This window comes from Sinocyclocheilus anshuiensis, unplaced genomic scaffold, assembly GCF_001515605.1.
Source record: "Sinocyclocheilus anshuiensis isolate Anshui unplaced genomic scaffold, SAMN03320099.WGS_v1.1 scaffold457, whole genome shotgun sequence".
Classification (NCBI taxonomy): domain Eukaryota; kingdom Metazoa; phylum Chordata; class Actinopteri; order Cypriniformes; family Cyprinidae; genus Sinocyclocheilus; species Sinocyclocheilus anshuiensis.
The window spans coordinates 2,933,342-2,960,829 of record NW_015537939.1 but is presented as its reverse complement, the minus strand read 5'-3'; the positions used below and the strand labels follow the sequence as shown (position 1 = coordinate 2,960,829).

The window sequence follows — 27,488 nt, the reverse complement described above, 5'->3', positions numbered from 1 at the left end:
CTCTTTGGGTTTGAGACTTTAGTCTTTGCAACTTTAGGGATCTTATCTATTCACAAACAGCTTGTAACACTCCAAAGAGAAAGGAAAACTTGAAATCACATCACATGACCCCTTTAAATGTTTATGCTCTATTCTATTTGAAAATAACATACCAACTACCCTAAACCTAACTTACAGTGTTAATAAAAGCAAACATGAGATCAAAAAATGTATTTGCTTAAGCAACCATGTCATTTTAGCTTGTTTCTAGAAGTCTTTATCAGAACTTGTTTTACGGACCTGAGTGCTTTGCATTGCATGTGTAATGATCAGCTATACCAGGTGAGCTACAGAGCATTTTTACTACACCAGAAAAGCTATACATAAAGAGCTGGTTATGTGATGCAAACATCAAAATATATTCGTTTGCAAATCATGCACTATGGTAAAAGTGTTTTGAGATAAACATAACATAGAATTGTGCAAGGAACTGCATGAAAATAAGTCTTTATTAATCGATAATCTACCCCCAAATCATAATTTGTTTGAAAAGTTGTTGGTGTTTTACGGCCACTAGTTTTAATTTTAGCTGGAAAGTACAGTAAATTGTATGTATAGGTACATTTTTGCAAAAATGTAGTTAGAGAGCCATGTTGATTTCCCTTTCATATTGACTTTTTACATCATTGCTATGACATATTTTGACATTACTATTATGGATGAAACTCCAAACACTTTTAACATCAACTCCTACAGCTTGATAATTTGAATTGGTCAGTTTCATCCAACATGAATAAAGAGACAGATCCCGTTGGTTAATCAGACAAGTTCATGTTATAGCACAGCGTGCTCGTCCATCGTTAGCGAACGGCACGGGATAAAAGGTTTCAACGGCACTGGCTCTGAACAAAGCCGATGTTCTCTCCTGAACGCCTCCATGGGCCCCCTCGCTAATTCAGCCATCCCTCATTTGCATGAAAAGCCCATTAACTCCACACATCACTCAGTTTATTTTCTATCCGGGACAGTTATTTCATTATACAGCCCTGGCCGGAGAAACTGAATACTTTACCCCTCCCCCCCAAAAAAAGATCTCTACTAATGTTTTTCCCAGCTCCAGTGGTCACTGGTTTTGCATGATAAACCCTGAATTGCGGTGGATATTTCCCCTGCCAAATTAAGGCAGGATTTGAAGCTGAAGGTAATTGTTATCTATTTTTAAGTCGATGGGATTGCTCTAGCACTCCACATATGGCTGGAATTACTAAGGTGTGTTTGTTTGGTGGTGTTTTAATGGCCACTTATGGTATGGGCCTGAACGCTGCAGTGATGGGTTAAGTTCATTTTATGCTCCAAAAAACCCACAGTGAGATGTGGTGACCTTTTGTAGTCTCACACTATTTTTGAGTTACTGCAAAGAAGCCGAGGCGTCATTGTGAGTTAACAGAACAGACTGCCGAAACTGTCTCTGCAAATTTCTCTCAGAGTTTGACGCTTGTAATGTGATACAAAAGTATTACTTTATGAAATACAGAGGCTGTTGAATTTCTTTCATCACAGATGCATTTTGCTATGAAGAGAACAGATGTTTTAAATCTATGTATAAAAAATGGCCGGATTTAGTTTCTTAAATGTCCCTTATTTGTAAATAGTTTAACTTTCTCCATCTCCATTTCTTATCTAGTAAGCAAGGTCATGTGGATGGGAAAAATTGTGCTCTACATCATTTCTTGGCTGCATCCAAAAACTAAAAAATGCTGCCTTCGGAGGACGCATTCCAAGGTACAGTAGGAAGGCATCAAGGTGCGTCCGAATCCAAAGTTAGATTCACTTCCTGTCTCATGACATACCTTCATCTGATTGATTTTTGAAGGCAGCATAGATATAGTATCCTTCGCTGCCTTTGATATCCCACAATTCTATGCGTTCTGTTCCATGATGATTGAGCTTAAAAAATAAATATGGCGTCTGAAAGTTGCGTTTGGTGGTCAGTTTGTGTGTAAATGTATATTTCTGACTACATTTTTGCACTTTTGATGTTATTTCTAGCGAGAAATTAGTATTATGGTAATTAAATATTCATTTAGTTATCACCAAAACTCGTTCTATTTTGTTGTAGATCATTTAACTGTTACACTGCCGCAGAAGCCTGTCCGAAATTAGTTTCATGAGGTGCTTTCATGTAAAAACGCTGCCTACAAAGTCATTAGGCAGCTGATTAGGCAGCAAGTCAGCTGCCTATGTTTTTGGCTGCAGCCCTTGTTGTTTTACTCAATGTGTTGTGAATGTAGCTCCAAAGTGAAGTGTGTAGTATTTTTTCCCCATCCCATTTGTGGGTTGATTACTCTAAAAGTGTAAATGTTCTAGCTTTGTGTTGCTTTCAAAACGTTGCTTTGTTTAAGCAGTTCTGTCCAGCTCAGCATAGCAACAGTGTCTCAGCCAATGGAATGAGTTTGGGGTGTGGCTATCTCTTTATTTACCAATGGCAGGTGGAATTTTTTTGTTAACCGGTTTAAAAACCTTATTTTTATGATTCAATTTTGACACCGAAATAACACACTTCAACTTTAAGTTTTTGTGAAAAAATGACACAGAATATGGCTTCTGAACAAATCCTGCGGCACCTTCTGATTTAAAGCTGTAACAGTCACTGAGTTGTGAGGTCAAGAATATTGTCAAAACGCATTAACCTTCAAATTGGCCTGAGGAAATGGCTGTATCTTACATACACATGACTAGCATTTTATCTATATTGGTTTTCCTAGGCTTGCAAATACACCTCATGGGACTGACACACAATATCAGAAAGTGCTGACATGACCCTCAATGCCAATGAATCAATCCAATCTGAAGTCAATATCCACAAACAGACCCAGACACAAGGTTTCTTTGGCTAGGATTATGGCTAACTAAACATGCCTTACACTAGTATGCAAAACAGACACTAATGTTTAGCCAATGCATTGCAAGTGTCTTGTTAAACAACTCTTGCATTACTCTAGCGGTAAAAAGACTCAATACTCAAGGGTTGGGATAGAGTTGCAAGATAGAGAAGCAAAAGTGTTGTTATTCAGGTAGCTAGTTATAAACATGTTGACAATGTACCGTAGCTAACTTTAACTTTCTCTGCAAGATTATCAAACTATTGCTCCGTCATGTCATTATCTTACCTGACATAGAAAATTGGCTGTACAAGTAAGTTGTTTATGCTAATGTCTGTAGCAGTGGCAATGCAATCCATACTTGTTTGCTTAAGAATTTTCTGACACATTTTGGAAAGCAAATTCCAGCTTGGGAGATAGAAGTGTCTGCGTTCACATACTTGTGTTCTTCATGACTTAGTTAAAATTGTGTATTTCTCATGACTTAACAGCTAAAATTTTGTATTTCTAGGCAAAAAGTCCAAGTTCCAGTGGCAATGTCTGTAGCAGTGGCAATGCAATCCATACTTGTTTGCTTAAGAATTTTCTGACACATTTTGGAAAGCAAATTCCAGCTTGGGAGATAGAAGTGTCTGCGTTCACATACTTGTGTTCTTCATGACTTAACAGTTAAAATTGTGTATTTCTCATGACTTAACAGCTAAAATTTTGTATTTCTAGGCAAAAAGTCCAAGTTCCAGTGGTTGAAGGTGATTCACCATTGGAGAGTTACTGAGATCCCAAACCCCATTCTACCCTTGAACAAAGCAATTAACCCAAGGTTGCTGCAATGGGACCATTTCCGCAATTGTTTTCCTGTAAGTCACATTGGATAAAAGAGTTAGCTAAATTGTATTAGCAATTTCACCATACAGAATAATCAAGTAATAGCTTGAGGACATTATTCTGGAGTTTACATACAAATAATTACATGTTTTCCTTCAGGTCTTTGAACTCTAACATACAACGGCAATGTGTTGAGGTGAAGCACTATGGGAATGCCAAACAACAACACTCAATTGATGCTCAAGGTTACTGGTGGAAGGGCACACAGCACTTAAAAGATCAGACCACCAGCATCAGATAACCCCTACCAGGCACTGCCACGGACACGGATCGAACAGATGAGCCAGCCCAAGGCATTCTACATTATTGTCCACTAGGGTAAAATCATACGTCTACAAGGTATTAGTTTTGTCTCCTCGGCACGCTGCATGATTTGAGGTATTCATTTGAGGATGTTCAAATCCCTAAACCTAAGTATGAGCAACAGTAATAGTGATTCTTGCCTTACAAAAAGTAAAAGAAAGAATACAGACTTATCATGAGTTGTTTAGACCAGGGGTTGAAACCCCAGTTTGAAAATGCCTTATTTAGTTTCCTTATTCTTGTTTTTCTAGCTATTTCTTAGCATTTACTCATATAACTGTAAATGTAAAATGTGATCAATGTTTCTTTCAAAAAAAAAAAAAAAGAAGCTTGGTGAGAAACTGCAGAGCAGCAGATGAACAAGCTAAACTGAGTAGGAGTAATAGACATAAAAAAGGAAAATAGTTTACAATGCTAATAAGTAGGCAATAGAAACATGGGTCAAGCGGAGAGTTCGGTGAATGCCAGAGCAAGCCTCATGCACTCTACTCTCACTTACTATCAGTTATTTTCCAACTCGGTCTCCTTCTCAAACTAGTTTGTTTATCTTTCTGTTCTCCTCTCAGTAATGTTTGGAGGCAGATTCCTCTAGTTGGTGATTTGATTGTGTATCAGTTGCATCCCTCCGCGATGGTGTTGTCTCTCCTGGATGTATAAACCCCAGTGGGTTTGTAAGTTGTGTTCCATTGTGCCCCAGTGCCTCATGGGAAGTATGATCAGACTTATGAGAGCAGTGCATCCCAAGGCCAAGGTCTCTCAGAGGAATACAAACTGATGCCTGTATATACACATATACATTATTTATCTTTTATTTTCTTCCTTTTTTGTTTGCTTACTTATGTACAGTAACCATCATTAGTACAAAAAAAAGTGTCAATTTTTCCATAGGGAACTAAGGACAGATGCACTCATACTTAAAGAAATTATCCAAAATATGGTAAAACACTGTTGCTGTCACTTATAATAGTAGCTAACACAACATAGTTTTGAGAGGCTCATGCTGTGGATTAAACTAGAACAGCAGCAGGAACATCTACATTTGCTCCATGGTAAATTAATGTTAATAATGTAATGTCATTTAATTTACAGTACATAGTGAATGTGTTGTAGAAGCATTAGGAACATTTGTGTTCACTTATACTGATGATTTCATTTGTAATTGCTTTCAGATTATGCTTTTTTTCTGATTCAGTAACTGTGATAAGTGTTTTCCTGGGTTTTGAACTGCCGTTTGTGCAGTGTTTAATCATGTTACTGTGTAATTTAACAGTTTGTATAAAGGAAAAGCATATAAAATGGCTTTGCAAGGTCACAGTTTATTCAAGTCAAGATAATAAAAAAATCCAATCAGTTTATGAATGCATTTTCACCCTAGGAATCATTGGAAAATGTGCTTCAACCTAAATTTCAGCTATCTCCAAAAATGATCCTATACATACAATTCACTGAAGTTTCTAGCTGAAATTAACACTAGCGGGAGTAAAAGCTCAACAACTTATATTCCTTTTCATGCAAATTATGATTATGGGGATGATTATCAATCAATAAAGACTTATCTTCATGTGGTTCCTTACAATACTATGTTATGATCTCAAAGCAATTTTACCACAGTGCATAATTTGTAAACATTTGCATGACATGTTGCACAACCCATAACCAGCTCTATATGCATTTTTATCTCACATTTGCTTTTGTTAACATTATCGGTTAAAGGGTTAGTTCACCCAAAAATACAAAATTAGGCTGCGTTTTACTCACCCCCGAGGCATCCTAGGTGTATATGACTTTCTTCTTTCAGACGTTTTTTTTTATGGATGGGCGATTTTTATTTAACTTCTTTTGGACTGAAGCAATGCAACACCCGCTGACTGCAATGATAGAGCTTGAAATATCAAAGACAATTTTTAATATACCTCCGACTGGATTCGTCTGAAAGAAGAAAGTCATATACACCTAGGATGCCTCGGGGGTGAGTAAAACACAGCCTAATTTTCATTTTTGGGTGAACTAATCCTTTAAGTTTAGTGTAGGTTCTACAGTATGTTACTTTCAAATGTAATATGGCATTAACTTTTTCACACTACAAACCAGACATTCAATTTCCAAACCGCCACGATATGTACAATGACCAAAGTAATACAACATGGTAAGATTGTTCATTTGTTTGGGATAAAACTGTACGTGATAACTGAACTACGAACGTGTCGCAAAATGTGCAAGAAGCACCATAATATCCCATTTCCCCAAAGAGCCTGGGTTGCACATTTTACTGAAAATCTCGCTGACCGCAGCAATCTCTCATTCATTCCTATGCAAACCTAATGAACTGCAATTCTGCAGGAAACGCTGCTCAAACTTCATACTTTCTCTTGTTTTCCTCTCTATTCGTCTTCTCGACCTCCTTCTGTATCCGGTGTACAGTGCGCCAGGCTAAAATTAGCCCACGGCTGTGAGGCCTGATGTTTCACAGCACCCTGACCCATCACCATTCCAGCACTATCTCACATGCACGCATGCTTAGTACACTCACCCACCGCTAAAACACACATATCATCACAGACTGTACGTGTAGTAACATATATAAAGAATCACACTCACACAGATGCAAATCTTGAGTACAAAATTAACACTTTCTAAACATCAAATGCAAGTAACAATGGACAGTAATGACAAGTTAACTAGTCATTTTAATGTTTTGTAATAGGTGCAGTTTTACTGTGATAGAGAAACCTTGTCTATGAGGCAGTGATCATTTTCATTTAAGATGAAAGATGCACATGGAAATGTCAACTTTGTCTTGTGACATAATATGGTGCAAGCATGCATTGCATTATTAGCATTGCCACAAGGGGCATTATAGTGAGAATATGTTCAGATACTGTCATGGCAGAGCAAAATTTGAAGAATATCTTGCTGAGAAAACTAGTTAAAGCTAGACATTTCATATCCAGAGTACAAAATTAATCAACTTTAAAGACAATTAACTGCACTGCGGCAAGGTCAGTGATCATTTTCAACTTTGCGTTAAAATGTGTCATAATATATTGCAAGTATGCATTGCATTATTAGCATTGCCACAAGGGATGCTATAATGGCAATTAGTATAAACATTCTTCTAAGGTCAGCTACTGTCATGGTGGAGCAAAATCTTGCTGAGATAACTAGTTAAAGTTAGATAATGTTGACTTGTTTATAGTTACAGTAGCTACCTGAATAGCATTAAGCTTAATGGCACAGACATATGAATCTAACTCTATCACCGTTTGAAAATTGAGGCTGAGTATGTATAGGCTACTACAAGAACATGCACTTGCAGTACATCAGCCAAACATTTACATACTTGTGTGTAAAGTATGCACTCTATAGTCACAAACCTATGTTGCACATAGTTAGACAAGCACAGTGCTAAGCTCATACACTGACACAAAATTCAAATAGACTCACTTTCTCTCAACAAACACACATACACAGATTGAAGCTAACAACATCTAAGGGTTTAATAGCTCCTTTAGGACCCAGAAAAGACATGAAAAGGGGGAAAAAGAAACAGGAAGATACACGTTAGCCTATTAGCATTGCTAATGTTTCACAGTTCTGGATGGATGAGAGACCATGACAGCCGCCTGGGTGCTATTCATCAACTAAACATTAGTGAAAAAAGAAACAGTGGTGGAAAGGAGGAGATTGTGTAACACAGTGATCATAACTATGATCAAAACAGCATTAGCTTTGCTAACGTTCCACTCTGTTGGGGCCTAACCAAGTTCTGGCAGACAAGAGACTATGATTTTAATATAGTATTTCTGTACCAAGAAGGATTTTCTTTTCTTTCTTTATTTGCATATTGACTGAGGCCTACAAACACACGCAGTATAGCACGATCAAATGGCTACAACCCAGGCTAAATTATGATTTCAGGGACAGTATATTAATGAATAAAGACTTATTTTCATGCAGTTCCTCACACAATTTCATGATCTCAAAATGCTTTTACCATAGAGTATCATATGTAAACTAAGACATTTTCATGTTTTCCTCACATAACCAGCTCCATATGTATGTTTTTTTTTTTCTCTGATGTAGTAAACTTGCTCAGTAGCTCACCTGGTACAGCATTACATATTAAATGCGGAGTGCTGGGGTAATATTATTTTGCATAAATTTCACCACAGGTATGTTTTTCCCACCGAGCCTGGGTTGCAATATAAATATCACGGGACAAGGAGAGATAGAAAGAGATTTGTGGGTGATAAAGATAAAGAGACATTCCGATTGTCTCAATCAGATTTGCGTATGTGAATCTCTAATCCTCATTACAGAGTTTATTAGTCAGTTCCTGAGTGGGGTTCACAGTATGCTAACAGAATTAGCTTTATCATTATAACAGCTCTGTTAAAGACAATGCATTCATGCATAGTTCACAGTTTAAACATTTCTAATATGTATCTAATCCAGTACTGCATGCTGACATGTCTTCTGTCACTCTAATTTTACATTGTGTATGTGCATAACCTCTATTACAGGTTATCAAGGATTAACAGGGACTAATTTGCTGGGATTAAAATCCATGACTGAACTCATTACAATGACAAAGAAAGAAAATAGTGCCAAGTAATTGTATTTATTTTTTAATTATATATATTTTACATTGCATTACAAAAAAGTTTTTTTTCTTTTCTTTTTAGCGAATACTGAAATGCCATTCATTTGATTTATTCAACATATAATTAAAAAATTATCTAATAGATTTACATCACTAATATATCATTTATATATTATTATATATTAATATTAATATAATAATATTATTATTATACATTTATATATTATTTATATACACTACATGTCAAAATTTCATAAGAATTATTATTTTTTTTTAATGTTTTTAAAGAAATATTAAATGCTCACCAAGTCTGTAACTAGATACAGTAAAACAATAATACTGTGAAATATTATTACAATTTAAAAAATACTATTTTCTATTTGAATATATTTTAAAATGTAATTTATTTCTGTGATGGCAAAGCTGAATTTTCAGCATCATTACTCCAGTCTTCAGTGTCACATGATCCTTCAGAAATCATTCTGATTTGCTGACACTGATCATATGTATTTGTATTAACGCTAATCTTTAATTAACAATGGGAATCTCGAAATACAGTACTACAGAGAACGATATTGGTGGTATAACATCATGTTGATGTATTCGGCATTATGCAGCCATGTTTTGCTTACCGATTTCAGGCTAAGATGCATCTTGTTTAAGAATCTTTACAACCCTAACAAGCTAAATGAAGTGGAAGGGCTTTGCACAGAAGAGGAAATGTGACTCACTGCGTTTGCTTTGAGGGGTTTTCACTGTTCCAGAGGAAGAGGGATTTTTACAGTATGCCTGGCAAACAGACGCATGGAAATGACATCAGCCTCTCTATACTCAGTGAGGGCCTGTGAACCAGACCCCCGTGGGGTGACAGAGAATAGGCCAGAACTTTGAGAGCAGCCTCACCGGCTGTCATTAAACCTTCTGATTCAGCCCATTACGGAGCCATTTAGTACTTTCACGTCCTACTCACACCGACTTGACAGTCTAAGAGAGAGGAGGGCCGATGAGTAGCCTGCTATCAGTGAAATATGTGTGAAAAAAATAGAAAAAAGCAAAGATGAGGGGTTTATTGGAGGGAGGGAGAATGGTGATGAAAGTATAGATTCAAATTAGGTGAGATGAACAGAAGACAGTACAAAACGGTGAGTATAAATACAGTAAAATTGTAGGGATGCACAATTCTTTACTACCATGTATTGTATCAGCTGAGTTTGTATATAGACCAATTTCGGTGCAAACAGCGATGACGTTTTTGTGGGCAGAGCGTAACTGGTGGCAGTAAATGTCAATTTTAAAGTAGCAGTCTATGGAAGCCATGGAATAAAAGAATAAAATATGTAATTTTGAGTTTATATTTCAAAATTCTTACTTTTTTCTCGCAATTCGAAGAATCATGAGTTTATATCCCACACTTCTGGCTTTCTTTCCTCAGATTTGACAAACTCACAATTTTTGAGTTATAAAGTTCGAACTAGTAGATATAAACTTTTGCGAGAAGAAAAGTCAGAATAGTGAGATAGAATAGGCAAATGTTATGTAAAATGTTTTAGGTTTAAATAAAAATATAGGTTTAAATATAGGTTTCAAATGGCGTCTTTGATGACAGTTTTCTACAAAAATTATTTGCATTCCAATTCTGACATCCAAAGGCACAACAATAAATGTTTTTCTTTCTCTCATTCCATACCCGTTTCCTTGTTACTAGTGTTTATATATTGGCAGATATAGGATATCGTACATGCTCATTTCCTCTGTTTATTAATTTATATTGCCTCTGCCATCATTTCAAAATGCTAAAAACTAATTTACACTGTTCTGTAATCTTAAATTAATCTTAAAATGAACCGCCATGTTTCATACATTCAAATATTGTATTATTATTCTGTACATTAAAATATAGGGTTATTCTAGTAAACTAAAACTAAATTTAAATTATTGAAAAACATTTTTGTTAATTAAAGTAAATGTTAACCGAAATAAAACCTAAAAAACGTATTTTATTTCAAGGCAACACTTCTCATTTTTATTTACTTTAACTTGATGTACTAAAATAACTCAAATTAAAGGGGTCATATGATGTTGCTAAAAAGAACATTATTTTGTGCATTTGGTGTATTGTAATGACTTGTACTGTCTTTTTACGCGCAGACATGTGGGGGCGTGTTAGAACGAGCCGTTTTAGGTAGGCGTGGTTGACTCTTAACTTTTATAAAGAATATCTCTTTGGATTTGAGACTTTAGTCTTTGCAACTTTACAGATCTTCTTTATGCACCAAGAGCTTGTAACACTCCAAAGAGAAAGGAAAAATTGAAATCGCATCATATGACCCCTTTAAAACTGAAAAAAACTAAATAGACATTTAAAATAAACTAATAAAAATGCATGTAGAAAATATTAAAATAAAATCTAATTCAAAATATTATCAGAAACCATAATACTATCTGTTTTGTAATCCCTCTCTTACATTTATTTAGTCAAAATAGAACATATTGTAATATCCTTTTGTGTGCTCCACAGAAAAAGAAAAATCATACGCTGTGGAACAACATCAAGGTGAGTAAATGATGCAGAATTTCCATTTTTCGCTTGAACTGTCCCTTTCATATAGGAATGCAACTCCAAGTTATTAAGCATGAACATACGCAGAAAAGAAATAAAAGCAAACTGTACAGTTTACTAAGCTCAGACCTAGTAGAAATGTCTTAGAAGTGTCCAGACTGTGTGACCTAACATGCAGTTTTCTCTGATGAGTCCCTGATGTTATTTAGCGACTACAGACATTATTAATTCAAGCCAAGGTAACGATCAATAAAAACATGCCTTGGGTTGCTGCCGCATGTGTGTGTGTAGATGATTTGGCAACTCAACCCTGTCGGTTATGTTTTACCTCAGCGCACAAAAACATTGGACACTTCGATTACTGAAGTTCAAAAGCTTTGTGAAGAGAAGGCAGCTGATCCAAAAGTCATTTCGCTGCAGCGTCTTTCACCAACGGAATAAATGCATTTTCTTTCTTCAGAAACACAGAAAAGGTCTGTGAAAGTTCAGGGGTTGTCAGCACATCACGATTCAGTGTGCTGAAATCTAGGATGCCCTGCTGAATTCTAATGTATCAGATGAGTGTGAGGGGAAGAGGCCAGAGAGATTTATTTTCTTTGATAAGATATGGGATATTTAGAAAGCCTACTTGTAAACATCGCATTCCACCATAATCTGGCTTCCACATTCAGTTAAGAATGGAGGAACAAACAACAAACGTGTTCGCTCACGTGTCTGTCCATCTGTCGAGCATTTCAAGCTTGTCTTCTCACTGTTGTGACATTCTGATGTTTGTTACTTGGAATTAGGAAAAATATCTTTATCCTATAAAATCTTTTCAACTCTAATGAGAGTAAATCACATGGACAGACATCATTCTTTAATCTTCTATCCATTAGTGGGTTTTCCTGTAAGCCACAGCATGATGTTGGTGATTTCTGGCCTTTGGAAAAAGATCTACTGTTAGTTTTATTCTTTTATATTATATAACTAGAATAAAAACTGAATGTTACAACTTTATATAGTATCTAACTTGTTTGGAAACGGTCATTAGTGGTTTTAATACTTAGCAACTGCATAGCAATGTCCTGGAACAACCTGAAAACACCTAAGAAACCATTTAGCAATCCCCTAGCAACCACCCAGAGCAGCCTAGCAACTGCATCGCAATGCTCTGGAACCACCTGAAAACACCTACGAAACAATGTAGCAATGCCTTAGCAACCACCTGGAACACCCTAGCAACTGCATAGCAATGGCTTGGAACCACCTGACAACACCTAAGAAACCATGAAGCAATGCCCTAGCAACCACCCAGAACACCCTAGCAACTGCATAGTAATGCACTTGAACCACTGATAACACCTAAGAAACCATGTAGCAATGCCTTAGCAACCACCCAGAAGGCTGTGGCAAAAACTTGGAGCACCCTAGCAACTGCATAGCTATGCTCTAGCAACCACCTAACATTGTAACCAACTGGAATAACCTAGACACTATATATCAGTGCCCAAGCAACCATCCTGAACTCCCTAGCAACTGCATAGTAATGCGCTTAAACCACCCAGAACACAAAAAAAACAGATGTGATGCCCTAGTTACCAGAACACCATAGCAACCACTTGGACCACCCTAGCAACTGCATAGCAATACCCTAGCAACCACCTAGCAATGTAACCAACCTAGCAGCCATATTGCAGTATCCTAACCACCATCCTGAACTCCGTAGCAACTGCATAGTAATGTACTTGAAACACCAATAAAACATAAGAAACCATGTAGCAATCCCTTAGCAACCACCCAGAATGTCCTAGCATCCGCATAGCAATACCTTAGCAACCACCTTAAACTCCTTAGGAACTGCATAGTAATGCCCTAAAACCATCCAGAACACTTAAAGAACAATGTGATGTCCTAGTTACCAGAACACCATGGCAACCACTTGGACCACCCTAGCTACTGCATAGCTATGCTCTAGCAACCACCTAACAATGTAACCAACAGGTATAACCTAGTAACCATATAGCAATGCCCTAACAACCATCCTGAACTCCCTAGAAACTGCATATCAATGCCCTGGAACAACCTGAAAATGCTTTAGAAACCATGTAGCAATGCCCTAGCAACCACCCGGAACACCCTAGCAACTGCATAACAATGCCCTAGCAAGTATCCCTAGAACACCCTAGCACCCATTTGGACCTCCCTAGCAACAACATATCAGTGTCTTAGCAACCACCCTGAACCCCCTAGCAACTGCATAGTAATGCACTAAAACCACACAGAACACTTAAGAAACAATGTGATGCCCTAGTTACCAGAACATCATAGCAACCACTAGTACCACCCTAGCAACAGCATAGCAATGCTCTAGCAACCTAACAATGTAACCAACCGGAATAACCTAGCAACCATATATCACTACCCTAACAACCATCCTGAACTCCCTAGCAACTGTATAGTAATGTGCTATGTCTATGTAGCAATGCCCTAGCAACCAGAACACTATAGCAACCACCCAAAAAGCCCTAGCAACCACTTCGAACACATCAGCAGCTGCTAGCAATGTATTAAAACTGTTACACCTTAGCAACCTCATAGCAACCATCCACAGCATTGTAGCATCAAGGCCGTGACTTTCGCTTCCTCAAATGTAAAAGTCTAGATTCTTTCTGATATTTCTCTGGTTTGTTTCAGTACTGTGGAGGAACACAGGCTCTCATGAGAGGCGTAAAACATGTGCTGAGTCCGGTGTAGTGGTCTGGAATGAGTGCTGCTGTGGAACAGAAATGAGTTAGGATTTTTGCTGGCTGATCTCTCCATCTTTACATGCCCTAAGTGGCACATCCTCCCTGCGTGTCAGAGCTCGGTCTGGGCTAGGCCGGTCTGGGCTGCAGTGGGTCTATTTTAGTCTCAGAAGCGTGATAACCTCAACTCCTCTGCTCTTTTAATCTGAGGCCTGAACGAGACGCAGAGCAGCTCTCTTAATTCACTTCTGGCTTCTCCTTACCATCTCGTCTGTTAGTCAAAATAGTGCACAACACTGACAAAAAGTACAAAAATCCTTACAGCACCCATATTGTAAGCATTATATTTTTATATGTGTATATTATATGTGGTATTACTGTACAAATTCACAGAGCTTATACTCTCTCTCTCTCTCTCTCTCTCTCTATATATATATATATATATATATATATATATATATATTAGTGCTGTCAATTAATTTACATTAATTTATTCATCAATTTTTATACATTAATCACGATTAATCACATCCAAAATAAAAGTTTTTGTTTACATAATATCTGTGTACTGTGTTTATTTATTATGTATATATAAATACACACACATTAAGTATATATTTTGAAAATATTTACATGTATATACATTTATATTCTATATAAATATATTTAATATATAAACAACATATTTTTCTTAAATATATTCAGGCATGTGTTTGTATTTATACATACATAATAAATATACACAGTACACACTCATATATTATATAAACAAAAACTTTTATTTTGGATGCGATTAATCGTTTGACAGCACTATTCTATTTTATTCTATTCTGTCTGTATACGTCACTCTGCATTGCATATCTACAGCAATAAACATCCGGTAGAAGCAACATAACACAGAGCGAGAGAACCGGTGTTTAGCCGTCCATATGGGAAGCCAAATGCACTGAAAGTGGGATGAAACAGCGCAATGTTACAGAGCTCGCACCACGCTGACCTGTCATCTGCGCGGATCAATTGATCGAGCCGCGTGACCGCGCTACGAACGGCGTGAACTAATCTCACAAGCGTGGCGCTGATCAGTTAAAAAATACTTAATGTATGCACACAAATACGTTTAAAATGCTAAGCACTATAACGACATGACACTCACAAAGGAGTCTGGAGTGATACATATATTTAGGTAGATTTTGAGGCGCATTACCTTGAAAAATTAAAGTAATTCACAGCGTCCTCAGCAGCTCAGATGTTGGGAGAAAATGAAGACTCTTATGTTCAGTCTTACATCCAAACACAGAGCATTGGGATTGCTTGCGAGACATTGTTGACGTTACAGCTGCTCGAGCGTGGAGAAAATGGAGGACAGCGTACAACCGCGGAGGGCGGAAACTATAGCAATGCAGGGCTGCCAATGAACCCCCGTGGCCCGGCCCTATGCAATGTGACGGTACACTGCATAAGAATCAAAAAGGGCAGGCCTAGTGAGACTGATTTGGTTTAAAGGGGATTAAAAGATGAGGAGTGGGTGGATTTTTATCATTGTAGGGAGGTGGTGTTCACACACTGCCAACACACATGTATGTCCAAACACCATGTAAAAGTGGATTTTGCATAATGGGTGCCCTTTAAATATATACATGCATGTGTTTGTATTTATATATACATAATAAATATACACAGTATACACACATATAATATGTACACAAAATCTTTTATTTTGGATGCGATTAATCGTTTGACAGCACTAATATATATATATATATATATATACACTGTATATATACACTGTGTAAATATATTAGTGTTGTCAAACGATTAACCGTGATTAATCACATCCAAAATAAAAGTTTTTGTTTTATTTTATTTTATTTTATTTTATTTTATTTTATTTTATTTTATTTTATTTTATTTTATTTTATTTTATTTTATTTTATTGTGAGCAACAGGACCATGCTTTAAAAAAAAGTATATAGTGGCAATTTTTCTTTTATGGTGATTTTCGAAGGAGAGAATTAGAACAGCTACTTTACAAGCCTATTAATACTAACATGAGACAAAAGTCCTGTGTTACATTAGCAGCTTACATTGTGTGTTATTTTAAAGCCATCCTCGTGTGGAAGGTTTCTAAAACAAACACCGAAACCTATCATGCCCAAGGCCTCATATTTCAATGCTAAACAGAACTTATTTATGGTCTGAGGGTAGAGGCAATCGATTCTTGGATGTAACACAAGAACATGGAACAAAACAACAACACAATCTAGCTAGCTTCTGTTAAAACAGCATTTCTCATATGTACACTCGTTAGCAGCAATCAGCAATGACAAACTTTTCATTTAAAAATGGTTTAAAGAACCTAAATTCCATGCACAGCTTTCCTTTTTGATATATTATTAATTTATCCGATTTCTCTGAGCTCTACTCAGTTCATTTGTAATATGTGTAACATTAAACTAGGTAGATCTTGTTTAAGCTTCCCGCTTTCATTGATGTATCATTCTGTACGTCCTCAATATGAACAATAAGAGCCATTAAAAATGCAGCTACGGGAAAGCTGGATCGATTATATTCTTTCATATACTGCATGTCCAATGCAGTGGCCACAATATAGTGCATGAAATATTTAGTTGCCAATATCTGAATTGATTAGCAGTCTTTCTGAAAGCAAAGAAAAATATAGCGAAATGCACACTGGGCAGAGAAAATATGGTAAAAGAACAGATGTTAACAAGTTAATTGGACTAGTAGTCGAACGATATATTTGATAAACACTGCAAATCAGTATTTTTTTCAGTCTTGTTTACCAGTAAAATATAATTGAAAATCAGATAAATTGACTTTTGATATGACTTGTTTTCAGATAGAAGATCTTGAATTAAGTTTTCTTCCAAAGTGCCCAAATTAAGCAGAGAGACTAAGAAAGAGACACTTATTGCCTGTTATTTCCATCTGGCAACATCACTACGATAGCCACAACCTAGAAAGCGGCCAAGACACCATCCACTATCCCTAATTATAGAGCCTAAATTACCAGAGTTAAATTATTGATCAAGGCCACAGCTAATGGTTGTGTCAGATAGTTGATCTCCCATGATTCAAATGCCAAACTCCTGATCCCAGACAACATTGCTCAGCACGTCTGTGATCATTCACACAAATGAGCATCCTCATGTGGGTCGGAATGGGAAATTCATTCCCTTCGGCACTCGGGGAACCTTAGATAGTTCCTGTAAAACAGCGCCTTCGGGGCAAATATAACGGTGTGCAATGTTTGATGTAAAATGATGACCTGGCATGATCATCTTACAGGTTTGACATTTCAGTAAGTACATATATTCAATTATTTATATCATCGGACATTTGAAAACATGAGATAGATACAGGTTAACCACAGGATGTTGTCTTAAAGGAGGAAGCAGGAACTTAGAAGTTAAAAATAGTGTTCATTATCAAAACCATATATATTTTCATTATTTATTATCAAATGTACGATGATCTAAACATTGTTTATATATATATTTTGTATATATAATATATTAACTAAATTATTACATTAAATAAATTTTATATTTGTTGTACTCTCTCTGTATATATGTACAGATGTATGTATACACATATATCTATATATAATTATACATACTATAAATTGATTATATATATATATATATATATATATTAGATATTTGTACAAAATAAATATTATATATATATATATATTTATATATATATACAATTTTTAGAATGTATAATTATATATATATATATATTTATATAATTTATTTATATTTAATTTTTTTTATTGCAAATTAACTATTAATTATTGCAAAACATATGATTAACTGTAAAAAAAAAAATACATAAATGATAACATAAAAAAAAAACAAATCTGGACGCCATGCAAATCTGGCATTGCAAGACTATACTATGTCATGGAAATAAAATATGTTAGATAAAAACATAAAACTTGACTGTAAGATATTGCTGTCAAAAACTTTTAGAGGCCTAAACATATTAAAATGTATCAGAACCATCATATAGCGAATATTTGGTAGCGACATATAATGTATTGATAGTCAGAGCATATGGGCTGAATTTATATATAAATCCTTCTGAGTGACTGTCTAATGTTTCAGTGATGTCTCCATCTCAAACAGACTTCTGTAACAGACTAAAAATGTTGCTCCGCTGTGTTCTTATGTTTGGGGGGGTTTGACTGTCCTCATAGCTAAAAAAAGCATCTGAGACTACCAGAGCTGTCTGATCTCTTAGTATAATCAAGTCTATGATCAAGAAACTTTTTTTTTTTGGTCTTGCAGCACAATTGACGCAGAGCATCCAGGCTCAAAGCTTTCTGACACAATCACATCAAATCACAGCAACTCTAAGTGCAAGACAATAAAATTCCGGCTGCGATTTTCAAAGAAAGAACGAGACTGAAAATTCGATTAGTTAGACGTTGGGCGGTCAGTGTAGTTTTACAACTAACTAATCCATTCCGAGGTTTAAAGGAAGAAGCTACTTCATTAACCTTTAACACTGTCTCTAATCTAAAGGACCATATTTAGCCATGCTGACTTATTCATTCCAATGGGAGCACTGCGCTGCACACACACACACAGAGAGAGAGAGAGAGAACGAGAGAGAGAGAGAGAAATGCATGCAGATCTCTCACACACATATACACACTGTACTTTTCCAATGACAGATTGGTCGCAGTGTAATACCAGCAGAGAGCATAAAAGCACATTAATTTAAAAATGGCTGACATCTCTCTCTCTCTCTCTTTCTCTTTCTTTCTCTTTGGTGTCTCTGGACCAGTACTGTTCCCACTTCCACGTTTAAAAGGATTCCTGATCCCATGTGACATCTATATCTTCAGAATTTCAAACACGCAGACATGTGTGCAAAATAAGTTACTGGTAATCCTTTATGCGTTCATCTTGTAAATATGTTCTTTCATAATCCAAAAGCCATGTGGATAAGGAAAAATTATATTATTCAATAATATTGCACCCTCAGATATTCTCATCCAATCAAATCAAGCCCCGCCCTACATGATTTCCCGCTTGAATATTCTTTTTAACTTACAGGTATATCATATTGTTTTATGCTTATCAAGGCTGCATTTATTTGATCATTGAAATCTTTTGTAACATTTCTTTACTGTCGCTTTTGAACAATTAAATGAGTCATTGCTGAATAAAGGTATTCATATATTTATTAATAAAATTCAGTTCCACTCAAAAACTGAGGTGCATAAGTTTAGATCATTGAGGCCTACAATTAATCAGTATCAAAAATAAATACAAAGCCTGTCCTAAGTGAAAGAAAGCAAGTTGACAAAAAGATTAAATGCAATATGTGGGAATAACATAGCTGTCAGGGATAGTCCAGCCTCGTCAGGCCCAATCACCTCACACACCCATTCACAATCACCGGAGTACTAATTTTTCAGTGACTTTAAAATTTTTGTTTTTCACTAAGCACGCATAAACGTTGTTTTCTCGAAAACACAATCACATACATACATGCTGCCCACATATGATTGTAGCCCAGTTTGTGCTGATTATGGTGTTACTAAACTTAGCCATTCGGAGACACCAAGCGCAGGCCGATGTTCACCGCCGCCCTACTCCACAATACCAGCCGGGAGATAGGGTGTGGTTATCCACGCGGGACATTCGTCTCCGACTGCCTTGCCGCAAGCTGAGTCCCCGCTATATCGGACCATTCACCATCCGGAGGCAGATCAACGACGTCACATACAGGCTTGAACTTCCTCCTCACTACCGCATCGCACCGACCTTCCATGTCCCACTGCTCAAACCCTGTGTTCACCCTCTGTCTGCTTCTCCCCCAGGGTCTGACGATTCCGGCGTACCTCCTCCTCCCGAAATCGCTGAAGAGGAGACCATCTACAGAGTCAATTATCTTCTGGACTCCCGGCGTCGAGGCGGCCGCCTAGAGTATCTCATGGACTGGGAGGGATTCGGCCCCGAGGACGTCGGCAGCGGGCGTCGGGAGCCGCCCGTGGGTACTGTCAGGGAGAGTCCAGCCTAGTCAGGCTCAATCATCTCACACACCCGTTCACAATCACCGGAGTACTAATCAGCCGCACCTGTCACCACCTCATCAACACTAGCTCAAATGCTCAGTCACTGCAGTCACACTTCATCTGGTCTTGAGTTCACTACGCTACTCCTTACCTGACTCACTAACCCGGACTCCATCCTGAAACTTACCTGTCTCTGTGCCATCCTCTTCAGCCCAATCCTAGAAGGAACCCGTCATCACGTGAGCTAGATCCCTTCCATTCCATAGACTGTTGCTCTAACCCGTTTGATCTCCATCTCTCTCTCTCTCAGCACCTGTTAAATAAAGATCCCTGTTTACTTTACCTCTCCGTCCTTGGTCTCCTTCTGTACTGTGACAATAGCATAGCAATATACAAGAGATTTCTAAGCTGGTCATTTTTGCCCAGGAACACCACAAGTGTAAAAATATCGAGAAAAAATAAAAACCAGAAGTACAAACATTTTGGAAGTTGTTATATCCTTTGCTCAAAATGGTTAAAAAGACCAGTCCCTCTAGTAGTCATAAATAACATAGCACTGAAGGCAAAGTGATGTGAAGAAGGAAGTTTGTTGTGTGGAGGGAACAGGAGTGGGAGGATGGAGTGAAGTCCATTCATCCCCATCTCTCTCTCTCTCACTCTCACTCTCAGACTGAACTCAACTGTGGATCTATACAGCAATGGAGTGGAGCTTAGAGAGATCCTGGTTCATACACTCTATTGGCTGAGCATGATGTGTATTTGCCAAAGGTGGGGTGAGAGAGGAAGGCAAGCAGTCAGTGCAGCAGTGGCTACAGGGATAGTGTGTTCTGAAGAGAATGTCAGTTCATTAGGAAGTAATCCAGTGTACTTCTGTCCACTGTTGAAGGTCATCTGCCAAATGAGTAAATGAAATATAGAGCGATGGGAACAGATAGAGAGAAAAAGAGGGTGGATAGAGAGACTTGGCAGCAATTTGGCGACGCTCATGTGTACTGAGACTGCAGTCTGGACGGATTAGGACATGATAGAGAGAGAGAAAGAGGCAGAAAGATCATGGAAGAGGATCTGCAGTGGTGAGGTTACAGAAATCTGGGCTGGTTTTGCAAGATTTTGATGAGAAATAGTTGATTGGGATCTCTGGCATTTGATTGTAGAATTTATTGTCTTGGCAAACCTGAGAACAGTTTGAGACATTGGGATGTCTTCTGAAACTCTAAATATGCATGTAAGATTCCTAGGGCCTTTACTCACTGAGAGAAAGAGGAGAGACAGAAAACTTTAGTAAAAGTCTTCATTTGTTTTCCATTTCATTGCTGTCTAGGAGAAACTATGAACAACTCTTAAGAGCACTTTATAACAAATCAGTCACAAATGATTATTAATGACTCAGTCTGAACTTGTGTTAACTCACTAAATCAGCAAGAGCACTTACTCGCTGCATCTCAAGTTTTTTCTTTTTTTTAAGTGTTAGTACATTTTTATATATATATATTTCAAAAAGTATTATATTTTTTGCTTAGTATATAGTTAAGATCTATGGAAGCCCATTTCTGCCACTGAATAAAAACATTTAAAAAAGGGAATTGCGACTTTTTATCTCACAATTCTGACTTTTTTTCTCGCAATTGCGAGTTTATACAAACTCACAATTGTGAGAACATATCAGTCTTTTTTCCCCCTCAGAGCTGGACTTTATAACTCGCAATTGTGTGTTTATATCTCATAATTCTGAGAAAAAAAAGTCAGAATTGTGAAATAAAAACTCGCAATTACCTTTTTTTTTTTTTTTTATTCAGTTATTGAGGATGTACTCAAGTACTAAAAGAATCGTTATTGGAACTGAACTCTTTTGTCGCGTTTAAATTGTCTTGTTTAGTTCAACATTTTAGAGTGAAAGTGGATCTGAATGAAGGACTAAATGCCGGTTCTTTATAACGAATCAATCATAAATGATTCATGAATGATTCAGTCTTGAACTCATGTTATTTAATTCACTAAATCAGTAGAAGCACCTATACTCAATGAACAGCCAATTTTTAGTTTTTTATTGTATTTTATTATTTGTTTTTGTTTTGTTTTTATTTTGGCTTTTCTTTTCATAAACAAATAAATAATATTTATTTATAAATATAAAAACGGATTACATTTTTTGCTTAATATATAGTTAAAACCAGGTATTGAGGATGTACTCAAATACTAAAAGAATCGTTATTGAAATTAAACTAGTTTTTTATCTTTATGGTGTCTGCTTTAGTTAATAGTTTCAAAATGTAAGTGGAACTGAATGAAAGAATCAAAGACTCTTAAGAGCCAGTTCTTTATAACAAATCAATCACAAATTATTCATGAATGATTCAGTCTTGAACTCATGTTGTTTAACTCACTAAATCAGTATGAGTGCTAATTCACTGAACTGCCTTTTTTAATAAATAAATAAATATATTTTCACAAACATATTATATTTTTGTTTAGTATACAGTTTAAGACTAGTTAAATTATTGAGGATGAACTCAAGTACAAAAAGACTCGTTCTTGGAATTAAACTTGTTTTTCTTGTTTACTTGTGTTTATGGCATCTGCTTTAGTTAATCGTTTCAGAGTGGAAGCGGAACGGAGCAGCAAATTATTTTTACAAATTTCCAAGATCTGTAAATTCATGTCTGGACGTCACTCACGCACAGTTGAGCCATGAAAGAGAAACGCACAAACATGAAAGAGGGTGAATAAAGAGGCTTAATTCTCCTGAGAGTGTAACACCGCAAAGACTTCTTAAAGGAGGATTTGAATTTTCTACCCTCTTTCTCTGAAGAGCATCTGTCCTGTTTTTAGTGTCGCTCTCTCTATCACATGTCTTGCTGCATTACTTAACAGCTCTTGGTCTCAGTGCAAAAATCCAGCAGAGATATTAAGCTCGGGCTCTTCATAACCATGCATAAGAATCATTTCCCCTTGGGCTTCCTTTCCTAACGCTACCATCTATGTCATCATCACCAACCCATTATCATCACGATAACAATGAAAGTGTGATCGATTCAGCTTCAGCACTTGAGGTATGAAAATACGCTATTGTATAAAACCTCCTTCACTCATTGTGACATCTTCAGGGTTTGAATGGATTTTCACTGACGGTTGTGTAATTTTTCACATGTATGGAAGGAACTAGTGCTGTTTTCTTACAGAAGCTCATTTTGTTTTGGCCCGATTCCAACTAATCACACTACTAGGGTGACGATCCGTTTAATTCTAAAAGGATTACTCCAATTTTAGTTCAGTTATAGAACAACTTGCGTTAGCCTGACAACATGCTTCATGAATTTGAGCACATCAGCATGGTTAGCCCATTAATATTAGTTGTATAAATGTATAAATGACCACCTTTTTTTAAAGATTGCTAATTGGAAGTTCCCCATGGGAGCATAATACAGATGGGCAAAAAATCTGTGACAAATGTAACTAATTTCTTTGCATCAAAAGACACGTTTCGGTACATTAACTCCACAACCCACTTGGCAACAAGACATTAGCGCACCAATACATTATAATGAATGAACCTTGATGCCATTATGTCACTCCTCAAGATTCTGAGACCCAATCAAATTTGCATCAGTGCATGTGTTGCCAGATCAAGACTGCTGATCATGTCACCCCTTAATATTAGTGCTTATAAGCAATTTTTGGGGGGAATTAAAATGTACCTACTACCAGATATATAGCTATAAATAGACAACTATTAGGGATGGAGGTCTGATGTAGTGGAGATCTGATTTAATTTAATAAGTATAGTAGAAGTTGTCAACATGGCTAAAAGTGCTATTTTGGCGTTGTTGCCTTTATTATGTATTTAGACAGGAAGCGAAGTGTGACAGAGAGAGGGGGACGGGATCGGGAAAGGGCTGTGAGCCGGGATTCGAACTCAGGACGCCCGAAGAGCAACGACGCAATATTTGGTGCGGTGCCCACGAGGCTGCTGATGCAGAAAAAAATAAATAAGTATTGATTCTTTTTACTTCTTAATGCACACAGTTGGTGTTTTTCTGCATAATTTATCATTACATATTATTTAAAAGCATAAAAATTGTTTCTTTTCATCTTTCAATCCTTATTAAATTACTTTCCTTTTCAGGTGACATCATCAAGGCTGCATAAGTTTCAGCCAGTCAGTGTTGTCTGTGTTTCAGGAGGGGAGGAGTCTCCTGTGAATGACTACAAACTCTGGTAGGAAATGCCCATTTTTTATGATCCAACCAATTTCTGAATAATTCCTCTGTTTTATTGATTGGTTGGTTGATTGACTGACTGACTGACTGACTGGTTGGTTGGATGATTGATTGATTTTATTGGTTGGTTGATTGGTTGGTGGATTGATTGGTTGGTTGATTGAGTGGTTGCTTGATTGATTGAAAACATTTCTTATTAATGATGAAAACAGTTGTGCTGCTTAATATTTTTTGTGGAAACTGTCATACTTTTTTTCAGGAATATTATATATAAATCAAGTTTTTTCATTGTGCATTCCAATTAATCTCAATCAAACTGCATTTGGGTTATTTTGATTAGGTAAAATATAAAAATACTAGCTAACTAACACAATAAAAAAAAAACTGTTATCTGTTTTTGCAAATAAACTCTTCATATATTGCGTAATGACATTTTTACACCCGTTACTAAGACGCATAGGTCTAAATACAGTTATTTTGTGCAATTCTGGCATTTTCTGCAAATAAGCATTTAATAAACATCACAAAAGTGTATAAAACCAGACATACGAAGTTTTATTTTTAATAATAATTTAATAATTGATAATAATTTTGGTAATTACATCAAAATTATGATATTGTTTTTAGTTTTTATTACTTATTAGTATTAGCATTATTACTAATGCATTAAAAAAGTTACCGGAGTATATTCCCATATTCATGCCAAAAAACTCCAAATGAAAATAGTCCTCACATTTTTCTCAAAAGAAAGGTTGTTTAATGCAAGTAAGTTTTACAGAATTCTTTATATATATATATATATATATATATATATATATATACACACACATATACACATACATATATATATATATACACATATACATATATATATATAAAATACAGGTCAAAAGAACAGCATTTATTTGAAATGTGAAAATTTGAAAATCTTATTGAACTTTTGAACGGTAATGTACATCACATTATGGAAGTAAAATAGGTTGCAAATATTCCTTCAGGTTGACTAAGCCATGTTCTCTACTTGTACAAACTCAGCATTCAATGACGGTGCCAAAATGTCAAAAATTGTCTTGGAGGAGTAATTTCTAGGTTGTGTCCTCGTTTCACACGGTTCCCTGGTGTGCAAGTTTGTGGCAGCAGAACTTGCATGCATGTTCACCCACCGGTCCACATATACAGCAGCAGCTAGAAAATAAAACAGATTAGGCTAATCTGTGGAATTATCAATCTTAAATAGTCCATGTTCCTCCTTCATTATCCAGAGTGGTCTTGCAGATGGAACGTCAACATGCGTTAAAGCTGCTCGGTGTAAATCAACAGCTTGCTGACAGAGTCACAGCTTAAAAGAATCTCAATGTCAGCGTTGAATAACGCTTTATTTTTCATTTTAATTAATCTGATTAAGTAATATTAATCTGCCTTAATGAAGACAAAATTTATCCCATTGGGACTGTAAATCCAAGTCTGCATTAGTCACACTGTGTCCTACACTCGTCATAAACAATGCAGTCACCTGAACTTTTGCTGCTGTAGTTTCTGCTTTAGCAAACAGGGGGCAGCGTTTGGAAAAATGGGCTTTTGGGTGATTCAGCATTTCCGTACCATATGTTTCTTACCAAGTGGGTAAGTGCTTTAAGGTAGTGAAGTATAACTAAAGACCTAAAGCCCCAGCGGCCTGTTCTTTCGAAGGAAAGAACCCCAGTTGGTGCTCTTTAAATGTCACGGAAAACAGACAAATCTCATGTTGTGTTAAAAAGCTGTGGGGTGAGACATAGTCGAGTTTCCAAATACGGAAGCGTCCAAGTCCATCCCCACTGGCACACTGAACGGCACAGTGCGGGATGAAGCAGGGGATATTCTCTAATAATTGGATCTAGAATAGGAGCATCTTCATGGAAAAAAAAAAAACCTCAGGTGAAAATAATCCAGCAACCTTCTTGCCAAGGAGATAATGAATTATTGAATCAGATCCCACATCTGCCGCTTATGGGGATTTAACCAATGCCATAGAAAAAAAAAAAGACTGCTGTGGTTGTTATTTCTTTGTTTTTATCAATATCATTAGTGGTGTATCAAAGCATGCAGTTTGTAGAGGAGAGGTGTACTATTACTTTAAGTGATCATACAAAACTAGATTTTGCATAAACACTTTTTATGCTTCAAAAAAACCTGAAAAAAGTATCACAGTTTCCATAAAATATTAAGAAGCACAACTGTTTCCAACATGGATAATAAATCAGCAAATCACAATGATTTATCAAAGGTCATGTGACACTGAAGACTTGATGAAAACTGAAGACTGATGAAAATTCAGCTTTGCCACCACTGGAATAAATTATATTTTAAAGTATATTCAAATAAAAAAATATATTATTTTAAATTGTAATAATATTTCACAATATTACTGTTTTTACTGTATTTTTGATTAAATAAATGCAGCCTTGATGAGCAAAAAAAGAACCGTTCGGTACGAGGCTTTCGGTTCGGTACGCATTACAAACCGAACGATTCGGTGGACTAATCATATTACATTTGGAAAATAAAAGAGCTTAAAGTGTGTGAAATATAATTTTAATAATATTTGCCCCGCAATAATTACCACATAACTGACGCGCTGCGAGGATAACAAAAGATTAGGCTATTTACTCCTCGATTAAATTGTTTTTAAAAAGGTCTTTTAAAACAGGTCTATTATACAATGAATTATAGGCCTAAAATTAAAATATTAACACTGCAGTCATCAATAAAAATCAATGAAATAAAAAGCTTTTATTTCAAGCACCAACTTTCAAAAACAGCCTGTTTAACACGAAATACGTTTCTTCTCATTTTTTTTTTTCCACTATGTATGGGCCACAAGAGAAATATTAAGTGCCTATAATTAGAAAAATATTAACACGGCAGTCATCAATAAAAATCAATGAAATAAAAAGCTTTATTTCAAGCACCGACTTTCAAAAACAACCAGTTTAACACAAAATGCATTTCTTATTTTGTTTTTTTACTATGTACGGGCCACAAGAGAAATATAAAAGGAATAAATTAAATCAGTTAGCTATATACCATTATCAGCATATGTTGAAGTAGATTCGTCTCTCGTCATCTCTGAGAGAATATGCGGCGTCAGATGCCGAAAGCTCTGTCATTCTGTTTTTATTTTCACTTTCTGCATAGTGAATTGACTGGGATTAAGACATTCACTGGCATAAATCTTGTGCGAAGTTTGCACGTTGCTTGTGTGATATCCATTGGCTCGTCTTCATAGTTTAAAACAGAAA

General features: G+C 36.3%; 1 protein-coding gene and 1 long non-coding RNA gene across 5 annotated transcripts in view; one reads left to right on the top strand and one right to left on the bottom strand.

The window, feature by feature from the left end:
- LOC107662253 (uncharacterized) overlaps positions 1–9,221 on the top strand; it is a 9,728-nt gene extending 507 nt beyond the window's left edge. Inside the window, exons 2-3 of the long non-coding RNA XR_001631199.1 lie at positions 803–806; positions 9,211–9,221. This is a non-coding gene — a long non-coding RNA (uncharacterized LOC107662253). The remainder of the gene's footprint in view (positions 1–802; positions 807–9,210) is intronic.
- The window catches only part of LOC107662227 (potassium/sodium hyperpolarization-activated cyclic nucleotide-gated channel 1-like), a 112,871-nt gene that overhangs the window by 62,112 nt on the left and 23,271 nt on the right, over positions 1–27,488 (bottom strand). The gene's annotated exons all lie outside the window — the stretch shown is intronic.